The following is a 23973-nucleotide window of genomic DNA, read 5'->3' as shown; positions in this document are numbered from 1 at the left end:
TCTTACCAAAAGTAAAACCACTCTTTCTTAACACGAGCGCCTCAAAACCTTTCACCATATTGAACAACTCATCAAAGTTTTTCACCACATTCATTACGCAAGTCTAATTTATCCAATCTCTGATAGTCCATGGGTAAGCCCAGTTCAATGCGTGCCTAAGAAGGGTGGCATCACTGTCATTACAAATGAGAAAAATGAGCTTATTCCTACTAGGACTGTAACAGGATGGCGTGTGTGTATTGATTGTAGAAAATTAAATGACGCCACCAGAAAAGATCACTTTCCCTTACCTTTTATTGATCAAATGTTGGAAAGATTAGCCGGAAATAGTTACTATTGTTTTCTAGATGGATTTTTCGGATATTTTCAAATTCCAATAGCACCCGAAGATCAAGAGAAAACCACATTCACGTGCCCTTATGGTACTTTTGCTTACAAACGCATGCCATTTGGACTTTGCAACGCCCCTGCAACCTTTCAAAGGTGTATGATGGCGATTTTTCACGACATGATAGAAGAATGCATGGAAGTTTTCATGGATGACTTTTCAGTCTTCGGTGATACATTTGAATCATGTCTAGTTAATCTGGAACGAATGCTTATTAGATGCGAACAATCAAATCTAGTACTTAATTGGGAGAAATGCCATTTCATGGTTAAAGAAGGCATCGTTCTTGGACATAAAATTTCAAAAGAAGGAATTGAAGTGGATAGAGCTAAAGTAGATGTAATTGCTAAACTTCCACATCCCACCAATGTTAGAGGAATTAGGAGTTTTCTAGGGCATGCCGGTTTTTACCGACGTTTCATAAAAGATTTTTCTAAAATTGCCACTCCTATGAATAAACTCCTAGAAAAGGATGCTCCATTCATCTTTTCAGATGAGTGTATCAAATATTTTATTATTCTTAAAGAGAAACTCACTAATGCATCGATCATGATAACACCAAATTGGAATCTACCATTTGAACTAATGTGCGATGCAAGTGATTTTGCAATGGGAGCCGTTTTAGGACAAAGGATTGAAAAATGATTTCAACCTATATATTATGCTAGTAAGACATTACAAGGAGCACAAACGAACTATACAACTACTGAAAAAGAACTCCTTGCTATTGTCTTTGCGTTTGACAAATTTCGATCATATCTCGTTCTAGCAAAAACGGTGGTCTATACCGACCATTCTGCTCTTAGATACCTATTTTCGAAACAAGATGCTAAACCAAGATAAATCCTTTGGATCTTACTCTTACAAGAGTTTGATATTGAAATCTGAGATAAAAGAGGAGCAGAAAATCTCGCCGCTGATCATCTTTCTCGTCTTGAAAATCCCGAATTAGAAGTTCTAAATGAATCGGCCATACAAGACAACTTTCCTGATGAATATCTATTGAAGATAGATTATAAAGAAATTCCATGGTTTGCAGACTATGCAAACTAATTAGTTTGTGGATTCCTTGAAAAAGGATTATCGTACCAAAAACGAAAGAAATTCTTCAGTGATATAAAACACTATTTTTGGGAAGATCCACATCTGTTTAAAAGTTGTCCCGATGGAATAATACGCCGATGTGTATTTGGAGATGAAGCTTGTAAAATTTTAAACCATTGTCACACAGAACCAACAGGAGGGCATTATGGGCCTCAACTAACAGCAAGAAAAGTTTATGATGCTGGATTCTATTGGCCTACAATTTACAAAGACGCACACCTTCTTTGCAAATCCTGTGATGCTTGTCAAAGGGCCGGAAAAATAAGTCAACGTGATGAAATGCCACAAAATGTCATCCAAGTATGTGAAGTATTTGACATTTGGGGTATTGACTTTATGGGTCCATTTCCAAAATCTCATAATAATCTCTATATTCTCGTAGCCATTGATTATGTATCTAAATGGGCGAAAGCACAAGCTCTCCCAACTAACGATGCACGAGTTGTAGTCAACTTTTTAAAATGTCTTTTTGCAAGGTTTGGAACACCGAAATCTTTAATAAGTGATCGGGGTACTCATTTCTGTAATAATCAACTTGAGAAAGTTCTTAAAAGATATGGAGTAACTCATAAAATCTCCACCGCATATCATCCACAAACAAGTGGACAAGTTGAAAATACCAACCGAGCTTTAAAACGTATTCTAGAGAAAACCGTAGGATCAAATCCGAAGGAATGGTCCATTAAATTGGAGGATGCACTCTGGGCTTTTAGAACAGCCTACAAAACTCCAATTGGAACCACACCTTTTAGACTTGTGTATGGAAAAGCATGTCATCTTCCAGTAGAAATTGAACACAAAGCATTTTGGGCTTTGAAGACATGTAATATTGATTTACATGAAGCCGGACGTCTACGATTAAGTCAACTAAACGAATTAGAAGAATTAAGACATGAAGCATACGAAAATTCATTAATCTATAAAGAAAGAATGAAGAAATGGCATGATAAAAGAATCTGAAGTTCAAAAGAATTTAAAGAAGGAGACAGAGTTCTTCTTTTCAATTTAAGCTATTTCCTGGAAAATTGAAATCAAGATGGTCTGGACCATTCATAGTTAAAAGAGTTTTTCCATACGGAACGATAGAATTAATAAATTCAAATGGGATTGAATTTAAAGTTAATGGTCACAGAGTTAAACATTACATACATGGTCCGATGGAAGTTGACAACGAAGTTAATCACAATTTTGACACCACAGCTAACTAAGTGTGGGGAGAATCAAGTCTTTAAAGGATAATATGTATTTCTGTTAGAGTTAGATTGTCTGTTTTCGTGTAGTTCTCGAAAATGAAACCCGAATGATCTTTCCCTAGCAGACCCTAAAGAACTAGTCTTCTCCCCCCATTCTGAATTTTTATTTTTTTAGGTTTTTACAAAATGAAGACTGCCTGTGAACTAAACCATGGTCTAATGCTACACGCTTTGATCACTAAATGTAATAATGACACACTACCAAGTGAAATAGTATCAGTAATCAGAGAAAGATTGGACGGAGTAAGAAAAGAATCCAGATGCGAAGATAATAAGTTACAATTTGGTAAAGGAAAATTAAAATCCGCAGCGAAAAGAAGAGCACGACACCTAGAAAGATGTCACAAATGCGGAAAATGGTCACATGGAGGTAAATGTTCAAATAATCAAACCTATTCAAATACCGAATTTGTTACTTTATGCAGAGACGGACCGTTCATATGTTTAGAAGAAAAAACACTGAATGCTCGAGGTTACGCCTATGTAGCCATGGAAAACCAATTAAACCGACTATCTTATGAATGGGATAGATCGTATAACTAAGAATAATATATCACAGGTAAGTCTGTACAGTTTTTATTTTTAATTTTTTTTTAACCTTTTGATAATAAACGCTAATTTGTTCGCTATAAAGTATTAAATTGGTATTGAATAAAATTAGGTTTGGCGACCGAAATTATTGATATCATACAAAAATTTATTACATCACTGCGAAATTTAACGTTTATTCTTAAGGTATAAATATCTTTAATCAATCAACCCAAAATATTTCAAAAATTCGTCATGAGTTAAATTAGGTCTTGGAACCGAAATTACTTTACCGAAAAGAGAGGCGCATATTTTTGATAATATTTGATTGACTAAAGTGGGATTAAAAGCCAAAAAGATTTTTAATTTTATTTTTACCATGTTTTTAAAATTAATATATATATCTTAAATTAATATTGTAAACTTTGTAAAAACAATATATTTAAAATTGTAAATATTTGAAAAATTAATATAAGTTTGGTGTGAATTTATAATATGAATTTTTAAATTAAGTTTGGTGTGAATTTTTAATTTTTAAAATATGAATTTTATTTTTATGCATTTTAAATTGTAAGTTTGGTGTGAATTTTTAATATTAATTTTGAATTTTATATTTAAATTGTGTGAATTTAAAAACAAAAATTTACTTTATCTCATTAAGTTAAAAATATTTATTTTTAAAATTCGTCGTAAGTTGAAGACTAGGTCTTTGAACCGAAATTGCTTTACCCAAGGGAGGGACGAGAACTTTTATTATCATTATTTTTAATCTTATTGAATTAAAGTATGCCAAAAATATTAAAAAAACTCCAAAAATCTAAGCTTTTAAAACAATCGCTACAAAAAGACAAATTTTAAAATTTTGTCATAGGACGGACTAGGACATCGATCCGAAACGACCTCGTCCTAAATAACAAGGGAAACAAAATTTTAAAATTAATTACTTAATTGTTTTAATTAGTATAAGATGTTAAAAAAAAAAAAAAAATACAAACTCCGCGACTCGCGGAGTTTGAAGGTTCAAACACCGCGACTCGCGGAGGGACCGAATTATAGAAAAAAATAAAGGAGCTGGAACAGCTCAGTCCACACAACACCCACAAAACATACTGCGAAAAAACCCGAAAATATCACACAAAAATCGAATTTTTTAACCATTAATCATCAAATCTTTTACTAAAATCATGTTGAGAAGGATGCTATCAAGGAATTACTCAAGAAAAACAGTAAATTTCTACACCTAAACACCATTTAATCCGAAAATTAGTGTTCTTGAACAATTTTATACCCAATTCAATTTTGATGCTTTTTAGTGTAATTATGCTTCAATTGTTTATGTATTATGCTTGTATAACCTAGATTGATGCTATTTAACATGATTAGAAGCCTTAAACTTCAAATTTTGAGTAATCTAGGGTTTGTGTTCTTGAGCAAATTTGGGGCTTTTTGATATAAACAGGTTATGGCCGATTTTTGTCATGAATTGTTGCTAAATTAAATAGTGTAACATGTTTAGGTAGTTAAATGATCCAAACTTTGAGCCTAAACATGATTTTGAGAATTAAAGTGGACTTTTTCAAGTCTAAAATTCATGAACTTGATTTTTGAGAGATAATGCCATTTGAAACTTATTTAATTGCTAGTGATGATTATTTTGACATGTTATTTGAGTTAAATGCTTATGAACTTGGTGAACATTTTCGTATATGCTTATTTGAAAAAGTGTAGATTTGATAAAAATGTGAAAATGAGCTTAAGTTTGATATAAATTGATCATGTCATTGTAATTATTTTTATTGATGATTTTGCTGACACTAATGCATATTTGGATGCACAAAAATTGTGTTTGATGTGTTTTGCAGACTGAAAGGGGTGAATCTTCATCCCAAACTCGCAATGCTCCTGCTGAGAATGCGGAACAACAGGAGGTGGATAACTACTACAAACAAGATATACCTCATCCAGTCATGACATTTTCTGATATGCACTTGGAAGATTTGCACCAGAACCTGAGATTTGACAGACTTTGGATAGATTATCCAAAATACCAAAGGGGTTTGCATACTCTTCATTCTAAATTTGTTGAGGTACCTAGGGTCATAGAATGGGGACCAATAGAAGCGGTAGAATTGGCCGGGCCAATTAGGGAATTACTTGCACAGAGGTATGGTAATTCTACTTTTAACGACTGGGTATGTTTATTCACCATGCGTAGACCTGTATATAAATATGGTGTGAAGAATTGATGTGTTGTATAGAATTAAATGATCAGGTAGCTAGTTTAACCGATCGATCTTTTATTAGATTTTTGTTAGGAGGTTCGATGCGCCACATGTCTTCACTAGACATGGCTCAGGCTTTACGTATATATACGCCTGAGGAGTTAGCATCTGCCGATTGTAGAGGGTTGATACTAAATGGTAGAAAGATAGATGAAAATTTTGATACACATGGTGTATGGAGTCAAATGACAAGCCATCACCGATTCAAAGGGGGAAATTACTCTTATTTGGATATAGATAGAGCTGAATTAAGAGTAATTCATAGGTTTTTAGCTAATTCGATTACACAAAGAGGTAAGAACAAGGAAAAGGTAAATGAACATGATTTGTTTTACCATATGTGTATTCGAGACCCACAAAGCGCTGTAAGTATACCTTATTGTGTGGGTTATTATTTATCAGCTATGGTTAGGGGGATGAGACCGCATAGCATAATAGGAGGTGGTATATTTATTACTTTGATTGCTGAATATCTCGGTGTGGATATAAGTCGGGGGGAATTATTAGTCGAAGAACCAGAACCCCGCGATACAATAGGTTTAAAAGTATACCTTGGTGCGAAAGTTTTGAAGAGGCGAAATAACGCCGCAGTACAATACCATGGTAGACATCCACAGGTTGAGAGAAACCAACAGCAAGGTAATGTAGGAGGGGGAAATGAAATGCAAGAAATGCAAAGGTTTATAGCTTCACAGGAGTACGAAAATGCTAGACATAGAGCATTTGATGATTGGCAAGTTCATCAAAACCAAATCATAGCTTATTGCCAACATATAGGTATAAACTATATTCCTACTCCAAAGCCCATATTCCCTCCCTGGTCTATAGAGATTCAACCACCGTATCATACGTATAACCCAGCCGAAGCATTTTATAGCACCTATGGTTATGCATGGAACCCCTACTGGTATCAGTATCATCCCTAGTCTACTTAGTTTTATTTATTTTGTAATTTGTAATGTTGATACGTTTAATACTTATTTAATATTGTAATAGTTTTTATAATTTTCTAACTTTTATTCTTAGATTTTAATAATTTTTGAATGTGGGGTAATATACCAAACTTCAAAAATATGTATATATGTATGTAGTTTATCTTATGTACACAACAGGGTAAAACAACGCATTTTCAAAGATTGGCATTAAGTTCAGCAAAAGCAACTAATTTTGACGACAAGATGCAAAATATATGTGAAATAACAACAAGACGGAATGAACAAATGATGTGCACCATTTATCATTCAGCAAACAAACACAAAAATGTTTGGAAACTTTGGTAAAATTTAATCATTTTCACACAAATCACCCTCAATAATTTAAATTGTTACTGATTTCTTGCAAATGAGGGCATTGCAAGATCTTAAGTGTGGGAAGGGGTTAAATTCTTTCGAAATTTAAAATTTTTTACTTTATACACTTGGTTACCATTAGAAATACTAGTAAAGTAGTAGTTGTATTAGAATCTAGTGCTCTCTGATAATAAAGAACAGCCCTAGTCTTATATACTGACTACCCAATTCTAGTAAAAATTTTTCAAAATTTTTAATTAAATGAACTCAAAATCATGTTTATACATATTTATGAATGATAAAACTAGGTTTTAACACCGAAATTATTGTTACCTCGGAAAGGACATAAATTGATAAACAAACCAAAATGTTAAAATTCATTTAAAATGGAATAGAGGACAATAAAAAGGAAAATAAAAGCCAAGTGTGGGAAAATTCTCCAAGTTATTCAAAACATATGTCACATATTTTTGTACAAATAACTGAAAACACTTTTGCTTTGGACTAAACTAAACTGTTTTACCCGATGAAAGAAAAGAAGAGATGGATCTACACGATGAATCAATTCCATCATTAAAAGGAAGTAAAGTCTTCCGAAAAAGAAACGCGCTTCTTGATTTAGGTCAGGAAGTTGTCGTCCAGACCAACTGTAGGTTGACGAAAAACCTAGAAAAGTCATCACTAAAATCAGCAGGAAATCCACGGACCTCAGCATTAAACAGGGTCGCCAAGTGGTCAGATTTATCCTAACCATGAGAAGGATTTATCTCGTAAAATGGGGGGCACCATGCAAATTAGCTGGATAAGACTAATGAATCAGATCCCCAGAAAGGATAATCTCCTTAAAAGATCAAAAATCAGCTTTTAAGCCTGATATTACTCAATCCTTGAGATTGACCTTAAAGATTGAGAATTACAAACTCATGGAATTCAATGATATCTAAACTCGAGCCTGAACGAGAAAATATTTTGATCAAAATTACAAACCGATTTGTTTTCTAAAAACCCATTTTCAGTGCGTTCATTACCATTAAACGTAAAATCCTAGGAATTCACCTGGAATTCATTAGGTCACCTGAACCAAATCGGGTGTCAACCGTAAGAACGGTGGTTGCATAGTGGTCAAAGACAGGACCTTGTGCCAAACCTACAAATTATAAGGGTGAGCTTTACTATTGCTCCTACCAAGGATAGTAATTGCGTCTGACACGTTATAGACCATAATTAAAAGCATGTCAGGGGACATTGCCCTCACAGTTGCTTGTTCAACGTTTTCCTTTACAACCGGACGGTAGTTTACCGAAAGGTAATATACGGGACAAGTAAACTGGACGTGTTGCTTTCCAAATACAAGGTTAGCAAGTGGGTGACACAAAACCATAAGTTTTGAGCTAAAATTTTCAAATCTGAAACCCACCAAACCCACAAAAATATTTTGCAAACACCGGTGAAGGGTTATTCCGGAAAACTTATCTAGGGTAAAAACTAGATTTAATTTTCAAAAGATCAAATGTTTTCATAAAGATCCAATTTCCTTAATGGATCTAAATTTTTATAGTCATGTGGGACTGTAAACCATATCGTTACTACAATTGTTTATACCGCCGTATAGAAATCACTGATGTACAAAGTGTGAAGAATAAAGAAGTGATTCTAGTATTTCAAGACGATATTGCTTGAGGACAAGCAACGCTCAAGTGTGGGAATATTTGATAATGCTAAAAACGAACATATATTTCATAGCATTATTCCTCAAGAAAGACAAGCTTTTAGTTGCAATTGTTCTATTTACAAGTGATATTCGTTTAAATAATAAAAGGTGAAGACAAAAGACATATTCGACGAATTGAAGACACAAACGACCAAAAAGCTCAAAAGTACAAAAGACAATCAAAGAGGTTCCAATTATTGATAAGAAACGTCTCGAAATTACAAGAGTACAAGATTCAAAACGCAAAGTACAAGATATTAAATTGTACGCAAGGACGTTCGAAAATCCGGAACCGGGACATGAGTCAACTCTCAACGTTCGACGCAATGGACTAAAAATTACGAGTCAACTATGTACATAAATATAATATAATATATAATTAATTCTTAAAATTAATATATATATTATAATATATTTATAAATCGTCGGCAAGAAAGAAGCCAAAGGAGGGTGAGCTGTATTTTCAAACTCCGCGAGTCGCGGAGTTTGAAGGCAAAAATTGCCGCAAGTCGCGGAGCCCCAAAAACTGAAACTCCCTATAAAAGCAAACGAATTCTGATCGCAAAAATCATCCAATATCCATCAATCTCTCTATCTATATACGTAATATTTATATTTATAATTTATATTTTAATTTTAATTTTAATCCTAATAATAAGGGTATGTTAGCGAATGTTGTAAGGGTGTAAGTCGAAATTCTGTCCGTGAAACGCTACGCTATTTTTAATCATTGTAAGTTATGTTCAACCTTTTTAATTTAATGTCTCGTAGCTAAGTTATTATTATGCTTATTTAATACCGAAGTAATCATGATGTTGGGCTAATTACTAAAATTGGGTAATTGGGCTTTGTACCATAATTGGGGTTTGGATAAAAGAACGACACTTATGGAAATTAGACTATGGGCTATTAATGAGTTTTATATTAACTAAACAATACCTTGTTAATTTAATATACAAACTTATAATTCGACGTATTTATATATAACCACATACGCCTGACTGGGTACGGTGGGCGGGATATCTATAAATACCAATAATTATTCATTTTACCGGATACGGAACTGGATTAATAGTTAATAGACTCGTTGAAACAGGGGTGAATTACATTCAAGGGTAATTGGTGTAATTGTTAACAAAGTAGTAAAACCTTGGTTTACACGCAGTCGATAACCTGGTGTATTCATTAAACAAAGTATTAAAACCTTGTTACAATTCGAATCCCCAATTAGTTGGAATATTTAACTTCGGGTATAAGGATAATTTGACGAGGACACTCGCACTTTATATTTATGACTGATGGACTGTTATGGACAAAAACCAGACGGACATATTAAATAATCCAGGACAAAGGACAATTAACCCATGGGCATAAAACTAAAATCAACACGTCAAACATCATGGTTACGGAAGTTTAAATAAGCATAATTCTTTTATTTCATATTTAATTTCTTTTATTTTATATTTAATTGCACTTCTAATTATCGCATTTTTATTGTTATTGTATTTAATTGTACTTTTAATTATCGTACTTTTTAATTATCGCAGGTTTATTTTATCGCACTTTTATTATTCGCAATTTCATTATCGTTATTTACTTTACGCTTTAAATTAAGTCTTGTATTTATTTATTATTTTACATTTGGTTTTAACTGCGACTAAAGTTTTAAAATCGACAAACCGGTCATTAAACGGTAAAAACCTCCCTTTATAATAATAATATTACTTATATATATATATATATATTTGTATTTTTATAAAAGTAAACTAATATAGCGTTAAGCTTTGTTTAAAGATTTTCCCTGTGGAACGAACCGGACTTACTAAAAACTACACTACTGTACGATTAGGTACACTGCCTATAAGTGTTGTAGCAAGGTTTAAGTATATCCATTCTATAAATAAATAAATATCTTGTGTAAAATTGTATCGTATTTAATAGTATTTTCTGCTAAAAATTAATAGTATTTTATACCCATTAGCTTTAACTATCAAGTATTTTTGGCGCCGCTGCCGGGGACCAATCTAGCTTAAAAGCCGGAAGCGCAACGCTACATAAAAAAAAAAAGATTTTTTTAGTTTACTTTTATTAAAATTCACTTTTGTAAAAATACGTTTTTAATTATTCGAAAATATAAAAAGAAAAACAAAAATTTATATATTTTTAAGATTTTATTAAATATTTAAGTTTTATAAAGTTTCTTTATTTTTATTTTATAAAAATATAAGTTTTTATTATATAAATATTTTAGATTTTAAAACAGAAAACAGAAAAAAAAAAAAAACGCGTCAAATTTTAAACTGTACCTGAGTTGAAAATTGGAACCCCGCGACTCGCGAAGTTTGCTGCTTGGAATACCGCGACTCGCGGAGACACTCTGACACACGTGACAGAACCCTAATTTCGCATTAATTACGGATTTTATAATTATTATTATTAATAAACCCTAATTACTTAATTATTAATATAATTAGTTTAAGTTTTTAAATTAAATTGTATTTTAAATTTTAATTAGTTTTATTATATATAAAATTAATAGTTTTATTAAATAAATAATATAAAATAATATTTTTATAAAAATTGTACTTTTTACAACTTTTTGTATATTTTTATATTTTGTCCCTTTTTAATCGTTTTAGCGTAATATTTGTATTTTTAGCTCATATTTAGTTTTAAACATAGTTTTTGCCATAGTTATTTTTACTTCTAGATTTTTAGGCTTTGCCGTAGAATTCCTTAAGTGCTTTTTCTTTAGACTAAGATTTAGGTACTTTAGAATTTTGCGACGCCTTTTTAAGTTTTAGTTTCTTTTTAAGTTATTTCCATTTGGGATTTAGTTTTTCCTGTAAGCTTTAATATTTTTAGACGACTTTTACCTATGTATCAATTATCATTCCAATTAGTAATCTCAATTTGCGATTATAATTTTAAGTTAGTTGTAGTAATAAGGTTAGGTTAGTCAAGTGTTTTTAAGTGTTATAAGTTTCTTTTATTTTTCCGTCACCTTTTATTTTTCAACCATTTTTCTTTTTCGACCTTTTTCGACGAACTCTTTTTCTTTCTTATTTCTCGCTATTCTAGTTTTAGGACATAGATTTTTATTCTACTTCTTATCTAAATTTCTTAAAATTACGAAAATTTATTTTAAGTGGTTAAATTGATAGACATCAAAATTTTCTGGTTCGTAGTAATAGTTGGATTTGTACGTGGACCGGGTTATTGGAGCCAAACAGTCCTCAATTATATTGAGACCAAACGAATCCTGCCCCTCTGCTGCATCTTTTGGCTATTCGAAACGTGGGCAAAATCAGAAAAGTCTATTAATTGGATAACTTATATAATTTTTCTTTCCTTTAAAAAAAAAAAAAAACTAATAGGATATTCCTTGAATGCACCGAGCAAGATGTTCACCACCTTTTGTACGTTCACCACCTGTAACTAGATCAAGACATTTAGCAAATATTACCGCCGTTGATTTTTCTTTAGAATCGTCATCCAGTCGACCAAGTACTCCAGTTCAAATTTTCGATAATCCATTTTTTGAACCCGACCTCACAATTGAGAATCCGGAGAATATTCAGGGACGATTCGTAGATCCTGAACCATTAAATTTTCCTCCGGAACCACCAATCATTCAAACAGAGATTGTTGAGGAACGAACCATTAAATCAGAATCCTCTAGTGATTCCGATTCAACAAATTCAATTATGGAGAATCTGGAACCTTTAAGTATGGAAGATCGAATGAGAGCTAAACGCACTGGCCAAGGTCACGCAATTACTTATCCAGACATTAATGCGCCAGATTATGAAATCAAAGGACAAATTCTACACATGGTGACTAATCAATGCCAATTTAGTGGTGCGCCGAAGGAAGATCCAAATGAACATCTTCGTACCTTTAATAGGATCTGCACACTATTTAAAATCTGAAAAGTGGAGGATGAACAGATATATCTCATGTTATTTCCCTGGACTTTAAAGGGAGAAGCCAAAGATTGGTTGGAATCGTTACCTGAAGGGGCGATTGATACATGGGACGTATTAGTTGAAAAATTTCTTAAACAATTCTTTCCTGCATCTAAAGCCGTAAGACTTCAAGGAGAAATTGTTACGTTTACACAGAAGCCAAATGAAACTCTATATGAGGCATGGACAAGATTTGGAAAGTTATTGATAGTTAAAGCTAAGGGGTATAAAATACTATTAATTTTTAGCAGGAAATACTATTAAATACGACACAATTTTACACAAGATATTTATTTATTTATAGAATGGATATACTTAAACCTTGCTACAACACTTATAGGCAGTGTACCTAATCGTACAGTAGTGTAGTTTTTAGTAAGTCCGGTTCGTTCCACAGGGAAAATCTTTAAACAAAGCTTAACGCTATATTAGTTTACTTTTATAAAAATACAAATATATATATAAGTAATATTATTATTATAAAGGGGGGTTTTTACCGTTTAATGACCGGTTTGTCGATTTTAAAACTTTAGTTGCAGTTAAAACAAAATGTAAAATATTAAATAAATAAAAGACTTAATTTAAAGCGTAAAGTAAATAACGATAATGAAATTGCGAATAATAAAAGTGCGATAAAATAAACTTGCGATAATTAAAAAGTACGATAATTAAAAGTGCAATTAAATACAATAATAAAAATGCGATAATTAAAAGTGCAATTAAATACAATAATAAAAATGCGATAATTAGAAGTGCAATTAAATATAAAATAAAGGAAATTAAATATGAAATAAAATAATTATGCTTATTTAAACTTCCGTAATCATGATGTTTGGCGTGTTGATTTTAGTTTTATGCCCATGGGTTAATTGTCCTTTGTCCTGGATTATTTAATATGTCCGTCTGGTTTTTGTCCATAACAGTCCATCAGTCATAAATATAAAGTGCGAGTGTCCTCGTCAAATTATCCTTATACCCGAAGTTAAATATTCCAACTAATTGGGGACTTAAACTGTAACAAGATTTTAATACTTTGTTTAATAATTACACCAGGATGTCGACTGAGTGTAACCCAAGGTTTTAATATTTAGTTATCAATTATACCAAGTGTCCTTGTACATAATTTCACCCCTGTTTTAATTATTCTAGTGGCTATTAATCCATTCCCGTGTCCGGTTAAATGAACGATTATTCGTACATATAAATACCCCACCCATCGTGTCCGATCGAGTGTATATGATAATTTATAGGGACGCCCAATTGTAAATCTTTATATTAACATTAACAAACTATCATTTAGTTAAACAAATATAAAGCCCATTAATAGCCCATAGTCTAATTTCCACAAGTGTCGTTCTTTTGTCCAAACCCCAATTATGGTACAAAGCCCAATTACCCAATTTTAGTAATTAGCCCAACATCATGATTACTTCGGATTAAATAAGCATAATAATAACTTAGCTACGAGACATTGAATTAAAAAGGTTTCACATAACTTACAATGATTAAAAATAGCGTAGCGTTACACGGACAGAATTTCGACTTACACCCTTACAACATTTGCTAACATACCCTTATTATTAGGATTAAAATTAAAATTAAAATTAAAATTAAAATATAAATTATAAATATAAATATTACGCATATAGATAGAGAGATTGATGGATATTGGATTCAAAATTGATCAGAATTCGTTGGGCTTTATAGGGAGTTTCAGTTTTTGGGGCTCCGCGACTCGCGGCCCATTCCTTCTTCAAACTCCGCGAGTCGTGGAGTTTGTAAATACAGCTCACTCTATTTTGGCTCTTTGTTTACCGACGGTTTATTATATAAATATAATATATATATATAATTTATATAATTAATTATATATTATATTATATTTATATACATAGTTAACTTGTAATTTTTAGTCCGTTGCGTCGAGCGTTGAGAGTTGACTCTGGTCCCGGTTCCGGATTTTCGAACGTCCTTGCGTACAATTTAATATCTTGTACTTTGCGTTTTGAATCTTGTACTCTTGTAATTTCGAGACGTTTCTTATCAATAATTGAAACTTCTTTGATTGTCTTTTGTACTTTTGAGCTTTTTGGTCGTTTGCGTCTTCAATTCGTCGAATCTGTCTTTTGTCTTCACCTTTTATTATTTAAACGAATATCACTTGTAAATAGAACAATTGCAACTAAAAGCTTGTCTTTCTTGAGGAATAATGCTATGAAATATATGTTCGTTTTTAGCATTATCAAATATTCCCACACTTGAGCGTTGCTTGTCCTCAAGCAATATCGTCTTGAAATACTAGAATCAGTTCTTTATACTTCACACTTTGTACATCAGTGATTTCTATACGGCGGTATAAACAATGGTAGTAACGATGTGGTTTACAGTCCCACATGACTATAAAATTTAGATCCATTAAGGAAATTGGATCTTTATGAAAACATTTGATCTTTTGAAAATTAAATCTAGTTTTTACCCTAGATAAGTTTTCCGGAATAACCCTTCACCGGTGTTTTCAAAATATTTTTGTGGGCTTGGTGGGTTTCAGATTTGAAAATTTTAGCTCAAAACTTGCGGTTTTGTGTCACCCACTTGCTAACCTTGTATTAGGAAAGCAACACGTCCAGTTTACTTGTCCCGTATATTACCTTTCAGTAAACTACCGTCCGGTTGTAAAGGAAAGCGTTGAACAAGCAACTTTTAAGGCAATGTCCCCTGACATGCTTTTAATTATGGTCTATAACGTGTCGGATGCAATTACTATCCTTTGTAGGAGCAATAGTAAAGCTCACCCATATAATTTGTCGGTCTGGCACAAGGTCCTGTCTTTGACCATGCTATGCAACCACCGTTCTTACGGTTGACACCCGATTTGGTTCAGATGACCTAATGAATTCCCGATGAATTCCTAGGATTTTACGTTCAATGGTAATGAACGCATTGAAAATGGGTTTTCAGAAAACAAATCGGTTTATAATTTGATCAAAATATTTTCTCGTTCAAGCTCGAGTTTAGATATCATTGAATTCCATGAGTTTGAATTCTCAATCTTTAAGGTCTATCTCTAGGATTGAGTAATATCAGGCTTAAAAGCTGATTTTTAATCTTTAAGGAGATTATCCTTTCTGGGGATCTGATTCATTAGTCTTATCCAGCTAATTTGCACGGTGCCCTCCCCATTTTACAAGACAGATCCTCTCATGGTTAGGATAAGTCTGACCACTTGGCGACCCTGTTTGATGCTGAGGTCTATGGATTTCCTGCTGATTTTAGTGATGACTTTTTCTAGGTTTTTCGTCAACCTACAGCTGGTCTGGACGACAACTTCATGACCTAAATCCAGAAGCGCGTTTCTTTTTCGGAAGACTTTACTTCCTTTTAATGATGGAATTGATTCATCGTGTAGATCCATCTCTTCTTTTGTTTCATCGGGTAAAATAGTTTAGTTTAGTCCAAAGCAAAAGTACTTTTAGTTATTTGTTACAGAAATATGTGACATATGTTTAAGATAACTTGATAATTTTTTCCACACTTGGCTTTTATTTTCCTTTTTATTGTCCTCTATTCCATTTTAAATGAATTTTAACATTTTGGTTTGTTTCTCAATTTATGTCCTTTCTGAGGTAACAATAATTTCGGTGTTAACACCTAGTTTTATCGTTCATAAATATGTATAAACATGATTTTGAGTTCATTTAATTGAAAATTTTGAAAATTTTTACTAGAATTGGGTAGTCAGTATATATGACTAGGGCTGTTCTTTATCATCAGAGAGCACTAGATTCTAATACAACTACTACGTTACTAGTATTTTTAATGGTAACCAAATGTTTAAGATAAAAATTTTAAAAATCCGAAAGAATTTAACCCCTTCCCACACTTAAGATCTTGCAATGCCCTCATTTGCAAGAAATCAGTAACAATTTAAATTATTGAGGGTGATTTGTGTGAAAATGATTAAATTTTACCAAAGTTTCCAAACATATTTGTGTTTGCTTGCTGAATGATAAATGGTGCATATCATTTGTTCATTCCGTCTTGTTGTTATTTCACATATATTTTGCATCTTGTCGTCAAAATTAGTTGCTTTTGCTGAACTTAATGCCAGTCTTTGAAAATGCGTTGTTTTACCCTGTTGTGTACATAAGATAAACTGAAAACATATATACATATTTTTGAAGTTTGGTATATTACCCCACATTCAAAAATTATTAAAATCTAAGAATAAAAGTTAGAAAATTATAAAAACTATTACAATATTAAATAAGTATTAAACGTATCAACATTACAAATTACAAAATAAATAAAACTAAGTAGACTAGGGATGATACTGATACCAGTAAGGGTTCCATGCATAACCATAGGTGCTATAAAATGCTTCGGCTGGGTTATACGTAGGATACGGTGGTTGAATCTCTATAGACCAGGGAGGGAATATGGGCTTTGGAGTAGGAATATAGTTTCTACCTATATGTTGGCAATAAGCTATGATTTGGTTTTGATGAACTTGCCAATCTTCAAATGCTCTATGTCTAGCATTTTCATACTCTTGTGAAGCTATAAACCTTTGCATTTCTGCCATTTCATTTCCCCCTCCTACATTACCTTGCTGTTGGTTTCTCTCAACCTGTGGATGTCTACCATGGTATTGTACTGCGGCGTTATTTCGCTTCTTCAAAACTTTCGCACCATGGTATACATTTAAACCTATTGTATCGTGGGGTTCTGGTTCTTCGACTAATAATCCCCCCGACTTATATCCACACCAAGATATTCAGCAATCAAAGTAATAAATATACCACCTCCTATTATGCTATGTGGTCTCATCCCCCTAACCATAACTGATAAATAATAACCCACACAATAAGGTATACTTACAGCGCTTTGTGGGTCTCGAATACACATATGGTAAAACAAATCCTGTTCATTTACCTTTTCCTTGTTCTTACCTCTTTGTGTAATCGAATTAGCTAAAAACCTATGAATTACTCTTAATTCAGCTCTATCTATATCCAAATAAGAGTAATTTCCCATTTTGAATCGGTGATGGCTTGTCATTTGACTCCATACACCATGTGTATCAAAATTTTCATCTATCTTTCTACCATTTAGTATCAACCCTCTACAATCGGCAGATGTTAACTCCTCAGGCATATATATACGTAAAGCCTGAGCCATGTCTAGTAAAGACATGTGGCGCCTCGAACCTCCTAACAAAAATCTAATAAAAGATCGATCGGTTAAACTAGCTACCCGATCATTTAATTCTATACTACACAACAATTCTTCACACCATACTTTATATACAGGTCTACGCATGGTGAATAAACGTACCCAGTCGTTAAAAGTAGAATTACCATACCTCTGTGCAAGTAATTCCCTAATTGGCCCGGCTAATTCTACAGCTTCTAATGGTCCCCATTCTATGACCCTAGGTACCTCAACAACTTTAGAATGAAGAGTATGCAAACCCCTTTGGTATTTTGGATAATCTATCCAAAGTCTGTCAAATCTCAGGTTCGGGTGCAAATCTTCCAAGTGCATATCAGAAAATGTCATGACTGGATGAGGTATATCTTGTTTGTAGTAGTTATCCACCTCCTATTGTTCCGCATTCTCAGCAGGAGCATTGCGAGCTTGGGATGAAGATTCACCCCTTTCAGTCTGCAAAACACATCAAACACAATTTTTGTGCATCCAAATATGCATTAGTGTCAGCAAAATCATCAATCAAAATAATTACAATCACATGATCAATTTATATCAAACTTAAGCTCATTTTCATATTTTCATCAAATCTACACTTTTTCAAATAAGCATATACGAAAATGTTTGCCAAGTTCATAAGCATTCAACTCAAATAACATGTCAAAATAATCATTACTAGCAATTAAACAAGTTTCAAATGGCATTATCTCTCAAAAATCAAGTTCATGAATTTTAGACTTGAAAAAGTCCACTTTAATTCTCAAAATCATGTTTAGGCTCAAATTTTGGATCATTTAACTACCTAAACATGTTACACTACTTAATTTAGCAATAATTCATGACAAAAATCGGCCATAACCTGTTTATATCAAAAAGCCCCAAATTGCTCAAGAACACAAACCCTAGATTACTCAAAATTTGAAGTTTAAGGCTTCTAATCATGTTAAATAGCATCAATCTAGGTTATACAAGCATAATACATAAACAATTTAAGCATAATTACACTAAAAAGCATCAAAATCAAATTGGGCAAAAAATTACTCAAGAACTCTAATTTTCGGATTAAATGGTGTTTAGGTGTAGAAATTTACCGTTTTTCTTGAGTAATTCCTTGATAGCATCCTTCTCAACATGATTTTAGTAAAAGATTTGATGATTAACGGTCAAAAATTGTGAATTTGGGGGTGTTTTTTCGGGTTTTTGCGGTTTGTTTTCGCAGTATTTTCTGTGTTGTGGTGTGCAGCTGAGCTGTTCTGGCGTTTTATTTTTTTTCTGTATTTCGGTCCCTCCGCGAGTCGCGGTGTTTGACCCATCAAACTCCGCGAGTCGCGGAGTTTGTATTTTTTTTATATCTTATACTAATTAAAACAATTAAGTAATTAATTTTAAAATTTAGTTTCCCTTGTTATTTAGGACGAGGTCGTTTCGGATCGATGTCCTAGTCCGTCCTTCGACAAAATTTTAAAATTTGTCTTTTTCAAGCGATTGTTTTAACAGCTTAGATTTTTTTAGTGTTTTAATGTTTTTGGCATACTTTAATTCAATAAGATTAAAAATAATGATAATAAAAGTTCTCGTTCCTCCCTCGGGTAAAGCAATTTCGGTTCAAAGACCTAGTCTTCAACTTACGACGAATTTTAAAAATCATATTTTTAACTTAATGAGATAAAGTAAATTTTTGTTTTTAAATTCACACAATTTAAATATAAAATTCAAATTAATATTAAAAATTCACACCAAACTTACAATTTAAAATGCATAAAAATAAAATTCATATTTTAAAAATTAAAAATTTACACCAAACTTAATTTAAAAATTCATATTATAAATTCACACCAAACTTATATTAATTTTTTAAATATTTACAATTTTAAATATATTGTTTTTACAAAGTTTACAATATTAATTTAAGATTTATATATTAATTTTAAAAACATGGTAAAAATAAAATTAAAAATCTTTTTGGCTTTTTATCCCACTTTAATCAATCAAATATTATCAAAAATATGCGCCCCTCTTTTCGGTAAAGTAATTTCGGTTCCAAGACCTAATTTAACTCATGACGAATTTTTGAAATATTTTGGGTTGATTGATTAAAGATATTTATACGTTAAGAATAAACGTTAAATTTCGCAGTGATGTAATAAATTTTTGAATGATATCAATAATTTCGGTCGCCAAACCTAATTTTATTCAATACCAATTTAATACTTTATAGCGAACAAATTAGCGTTTATTATCAAAAGGTTAAAAAAAAATAAAAAAAATAAAAACTGTACAAACATACCTGTGAAATAGATTTCTTAGTTATATGATCTATCCCATTCATAAGATAGTCGGTTTAATTGGTTTTCCATGGCTACATAGGCGTAACCTCGAGCATTCAGTGTTTTTTCTTCTAAACATATGAACGGTCCGTCTCTGCATAAAGTAACAAATTCGGTGTTTGAATAGGTTTGATTATTTGAACATTTACCTCCATGTGACCATTTTCCGCATTTGTGACATCTTTCTAGGTGCCGTGCTCTTCTTTTCGCTGCGGATTTTGATTTTCCTTTACCAAATTGTAACTTATTATCTTAGCATCTGGATTCTTTTCTAACTCCGTCCAATCTTTCTCTGATTACCGATACTATTTCACTTGGTAATGTGTCATTATTACGTTTAGTGATCAAAGCGTGTAGCATTAGACCATGGTTTAGTTCACAGGCAGTCTTCATTTTGTAAAAACCTAAAAAAATAAAAATTCAGAATGGGGGGAGAAGACTAGTTCTTTAGGGTCTGCTAGGGAAAGACCATTCGGGTTGCATTTTCGAGAACTACACGAAAACAGACAATCTAACTCTAATAGAAATACATATTATCCTTTAAAGACTTTGATTCTCCCCACACCTAGTTAGTTGTGGTGTCAAAATTGTGATTAACTTCGTTGTCAACTTCCATCGGACCATGTATGTAATGTTTAACTCTGTGACCATTAACTTTAAATTCAATCCCATTTGAATTTATTAATTCTATCGTTCCGTATGGAAAAACTCTTTTAACTATGAATGGTCCAGACCATCTTGATTTCAATTTTCCAGGAAATAGCTTGAATCGTGAATTGAAAAGAAGAACTCTGTCTCCTTCTTTAAATTCTTTTGAACTTCTGATTCTTTTATCATGCCATTTCTTCGTTCTTTCTTTATAGATTAACGAATTTTTGTATGCTTCATGTCTTAATTCTTCTAATTCGTTTAGTTGACTTAATCGTAGACGTCCGGCTTCATGTAAATCAAGATTACATGTCTTCAAAGCCCAAAATGCTTTGTGTTCAATTTCTACTAGAAGATGACATGCTTTTCCATAAACAAGTCTAAAAGGTGTGGTTCCAATTGGAGTTTTGTAGGCTGTTCTAAAAGCCCAGAGTGCATCCTCCAATTTAATGGACCATTCCTTCGGATTTGATCCTAAGGTTTTCTCTAGAATACGTTTTAAAGCTCGGTTGGTATTTTCAACTTGTCCACTTGTTTGTGGATGATATGCGGTGGAAATTTTATGAGTTACTCCATATCTTTTAAGAACTTTCTCAAGTTGATTATTACAGAAATGAGTACCCCGATCACTTATTAAAGCTTTCGGTGTTCCAAACCTTGCAAAAAGACGTTTTAAAAAGTTGACTACAACTCGTGCATCGTTAGTTGGGAGAGCTTGTGCTTCCGCCCATTTAGATACATAATCAATGGCTACGAGAATATAGAGATTATTATGAGATTTTGGAAATGGACCCATAAAGTCAATACCCCAAATGTCAAATACTTCACATACTTGGATGACATTTTGTGGCATTTCATCACGTTGACTTATTTTTCCGGCCCTTTGACAAGCATCACAGGATTTGCAAAGAAGGTGTGCGTCTTTGTAAATTGTAGGCCAATAGAATCCAGCATCATAAATTTTTCTTGCTGTTAGTTGAGGCCCATAATGCCCTCCTATTAGTCCTGTGTGACAATGGTTTAAAATTTTACTAGCTTCATCTCCAAATACACATCGGCGTATTATTTCATCGGGACAATTTTTAAACAGATGTGGATCTTCCCAAAAATAGTGTTTTATATCACTGAAGAATTTCTTTCGTTTTTGGTACGATAATCCTTTTTCAAGGAATCCACAAACTAATTAGTTTGCATAGTCTGCAAACCATGGAATTTCTTTATAATCTATCTTCAATAGATATTCATCAGGAAAGTTGTCTTGTATGGCCGATTCATTTAGAACTTCTAATTCGGGATTTTCAAGACGAGAAAGATGATCAGCGGCGAGATTTTCTGCTCCTCTTTTATCTCGGATTTCAATATCAAACTCTTGTAAGAGTAAGATCCAATGGATTAATCTTGGTTTAGCATCTTATTTCGAAAATAGGTATCTAAGAGCAGAATGGTCGGTACAGACCACCGTTTTTGCTAGAACGAGATATGAACGAAATTTGTCAAAAGCAAAGACAATAGCAAGGAGTTCTTTTTCAGTAGTTGTATAGTTCGTTTGTGCTCCTTGTAACGTCTTACTAGCATAATATATAGGTTGAAATCGTTTTTCAATCCTTTGTCCTAAAACGGCTCCCATTGCAAAATCACTTGCATCGCACATTAGTTCAAATGGTAGATTCCAATTTGGTGTTATCATGATCGGCGCATTAGTGAGTTTCTCTTTAAGAATATTAAAAGATTTGATACACTCATCTGAAAAGATGAATGGAGCATCCTTTTCTAGGAGTTTATTCATAGGAGTGGCAATTTTAGAAAAATCTTTTATGAAACGTCGGTAAAAACCGGCATGCCCTAGAAAACTCCTAACTCCTCTAACATTGGTGGGATGTGGAAGTTTAGCAATTACATCTACTTTAGCTCTATCCACTTCAATTCCTTCTTTTGAAATTTTATGTCCAACAACGATGCCCTCTTTAACCATGAAATGGCATTTCTCCCAATTAAGTACTAGATTTGATTGTTCGCATCTAATAAGCATTCGTTCAAGATTAGCTAGACATGTTTCAAATGTATCACCGAAGACTGAAAAGTCATCCATGAAAACTTCCATGCATTCTTCTATCATGTCATGAAAAATCGCCATCATACACCTTTGAAAGGTTGCAGGGGCGTTGCAAAGTCCAAATGGCATGCGTTTGTAAGCAAAAGTACCATAAGGGTACGTGAATGTGGTTTTCTCTTGATCTTCGGGTGCTATTGGAATTTGAAAATATCCGAAAAATCCATCTAGAAAACAATAGTAACTATTTTCGGCTAATCTTTCCAACATTTGATCAATAAAAGGTAAGGGAAAGTGATCTTTTCTGGTGGCGTCATTTAATTTTCTATAATCAATACACACACGCCATCTTGTTACAGTCCTAGTAGGAATAAGCTCATTTTTCTCATTTGTAATGACAGTCATGCCACCCTTCTTAGGCACGCATTGAACTGGGCTTACACATGGACTATCAGAGATTGGATATATCAAACCTGCATCTAGCAGTTTAATAATCTCTTTCTTAACTACATCTTGCATATTAGGATTTAGTCTTCGTTGGCGTTGCACATACGTTTTATGACCTTCTTCCATAAGGATTTTATGTGTGCAATACGAAGGACTTATTCCTTTAATATCATGAATCTTCCATGCAATGGCTGGTTTATGAGCTTTCAACACAGAAATGAGTTGTGATTTCTCATTTTCAGTAAGAGAAGACGATATTATTACAGGTAATTCAGATTCACCATGTAAATAAGCATATTCCAAATGGTTTGGAAGTGGCTTTAACTCTAATTTCAGAGGTTCTTCTATTGATGATTTATATCGATATCTGTCTTCTTCTTTTAGCATTTGAATTTCTTCTGTTGTTGGTTCATATCCATTAGCTATAAGTGTAGCTAACATTTCAGCTTCATCAATTGGTTCATTACCTTCTCCTAAAGAACATTCTCCTGTTCCTTGTAATTCTGGAAATTCTTCTAATAATTCTGCATGTGCATCTATAGTTTGAATATAATAACATGTATCATCTGCAGATTGTGGTTGTTGCATTGCTCTATCAACTGAAAAGGTAACACTTTCATCCTCTATACTTAGGGTCAATTTCTTACCGAACACGTCTATCATTGCTTTAGCCGTGTTTAAGAATGGTCTTCCTAATATGAGAGGAACTTGAGAATCTTCTTCCATGTCCAGAACAACAAAATCTACTGGAAATACTAAAGTACCAACTT

Source organism: Rutidosis leptorrhynchoides, chromosome 11 (genome assembly GCF_046630445.1).
Source record: "Rutidosis leptorrhynchoides isolate AG116_Rl617_1_P2 chromosome 11, CSIRO_AGI_Rlap_v1, whole genome shotgun sequence".
Classification (NCBI taxonomy): domain Eukaryota; kingdom Viridiplantae; phylum Streptophyta; class Magnoliopsida; order Asterales; family Asteraceae; genus Rutidosis; species Rutidosis leptorrhynchoides.
This window is presented reverse-complemented; position numbering follows the sequence as displayed.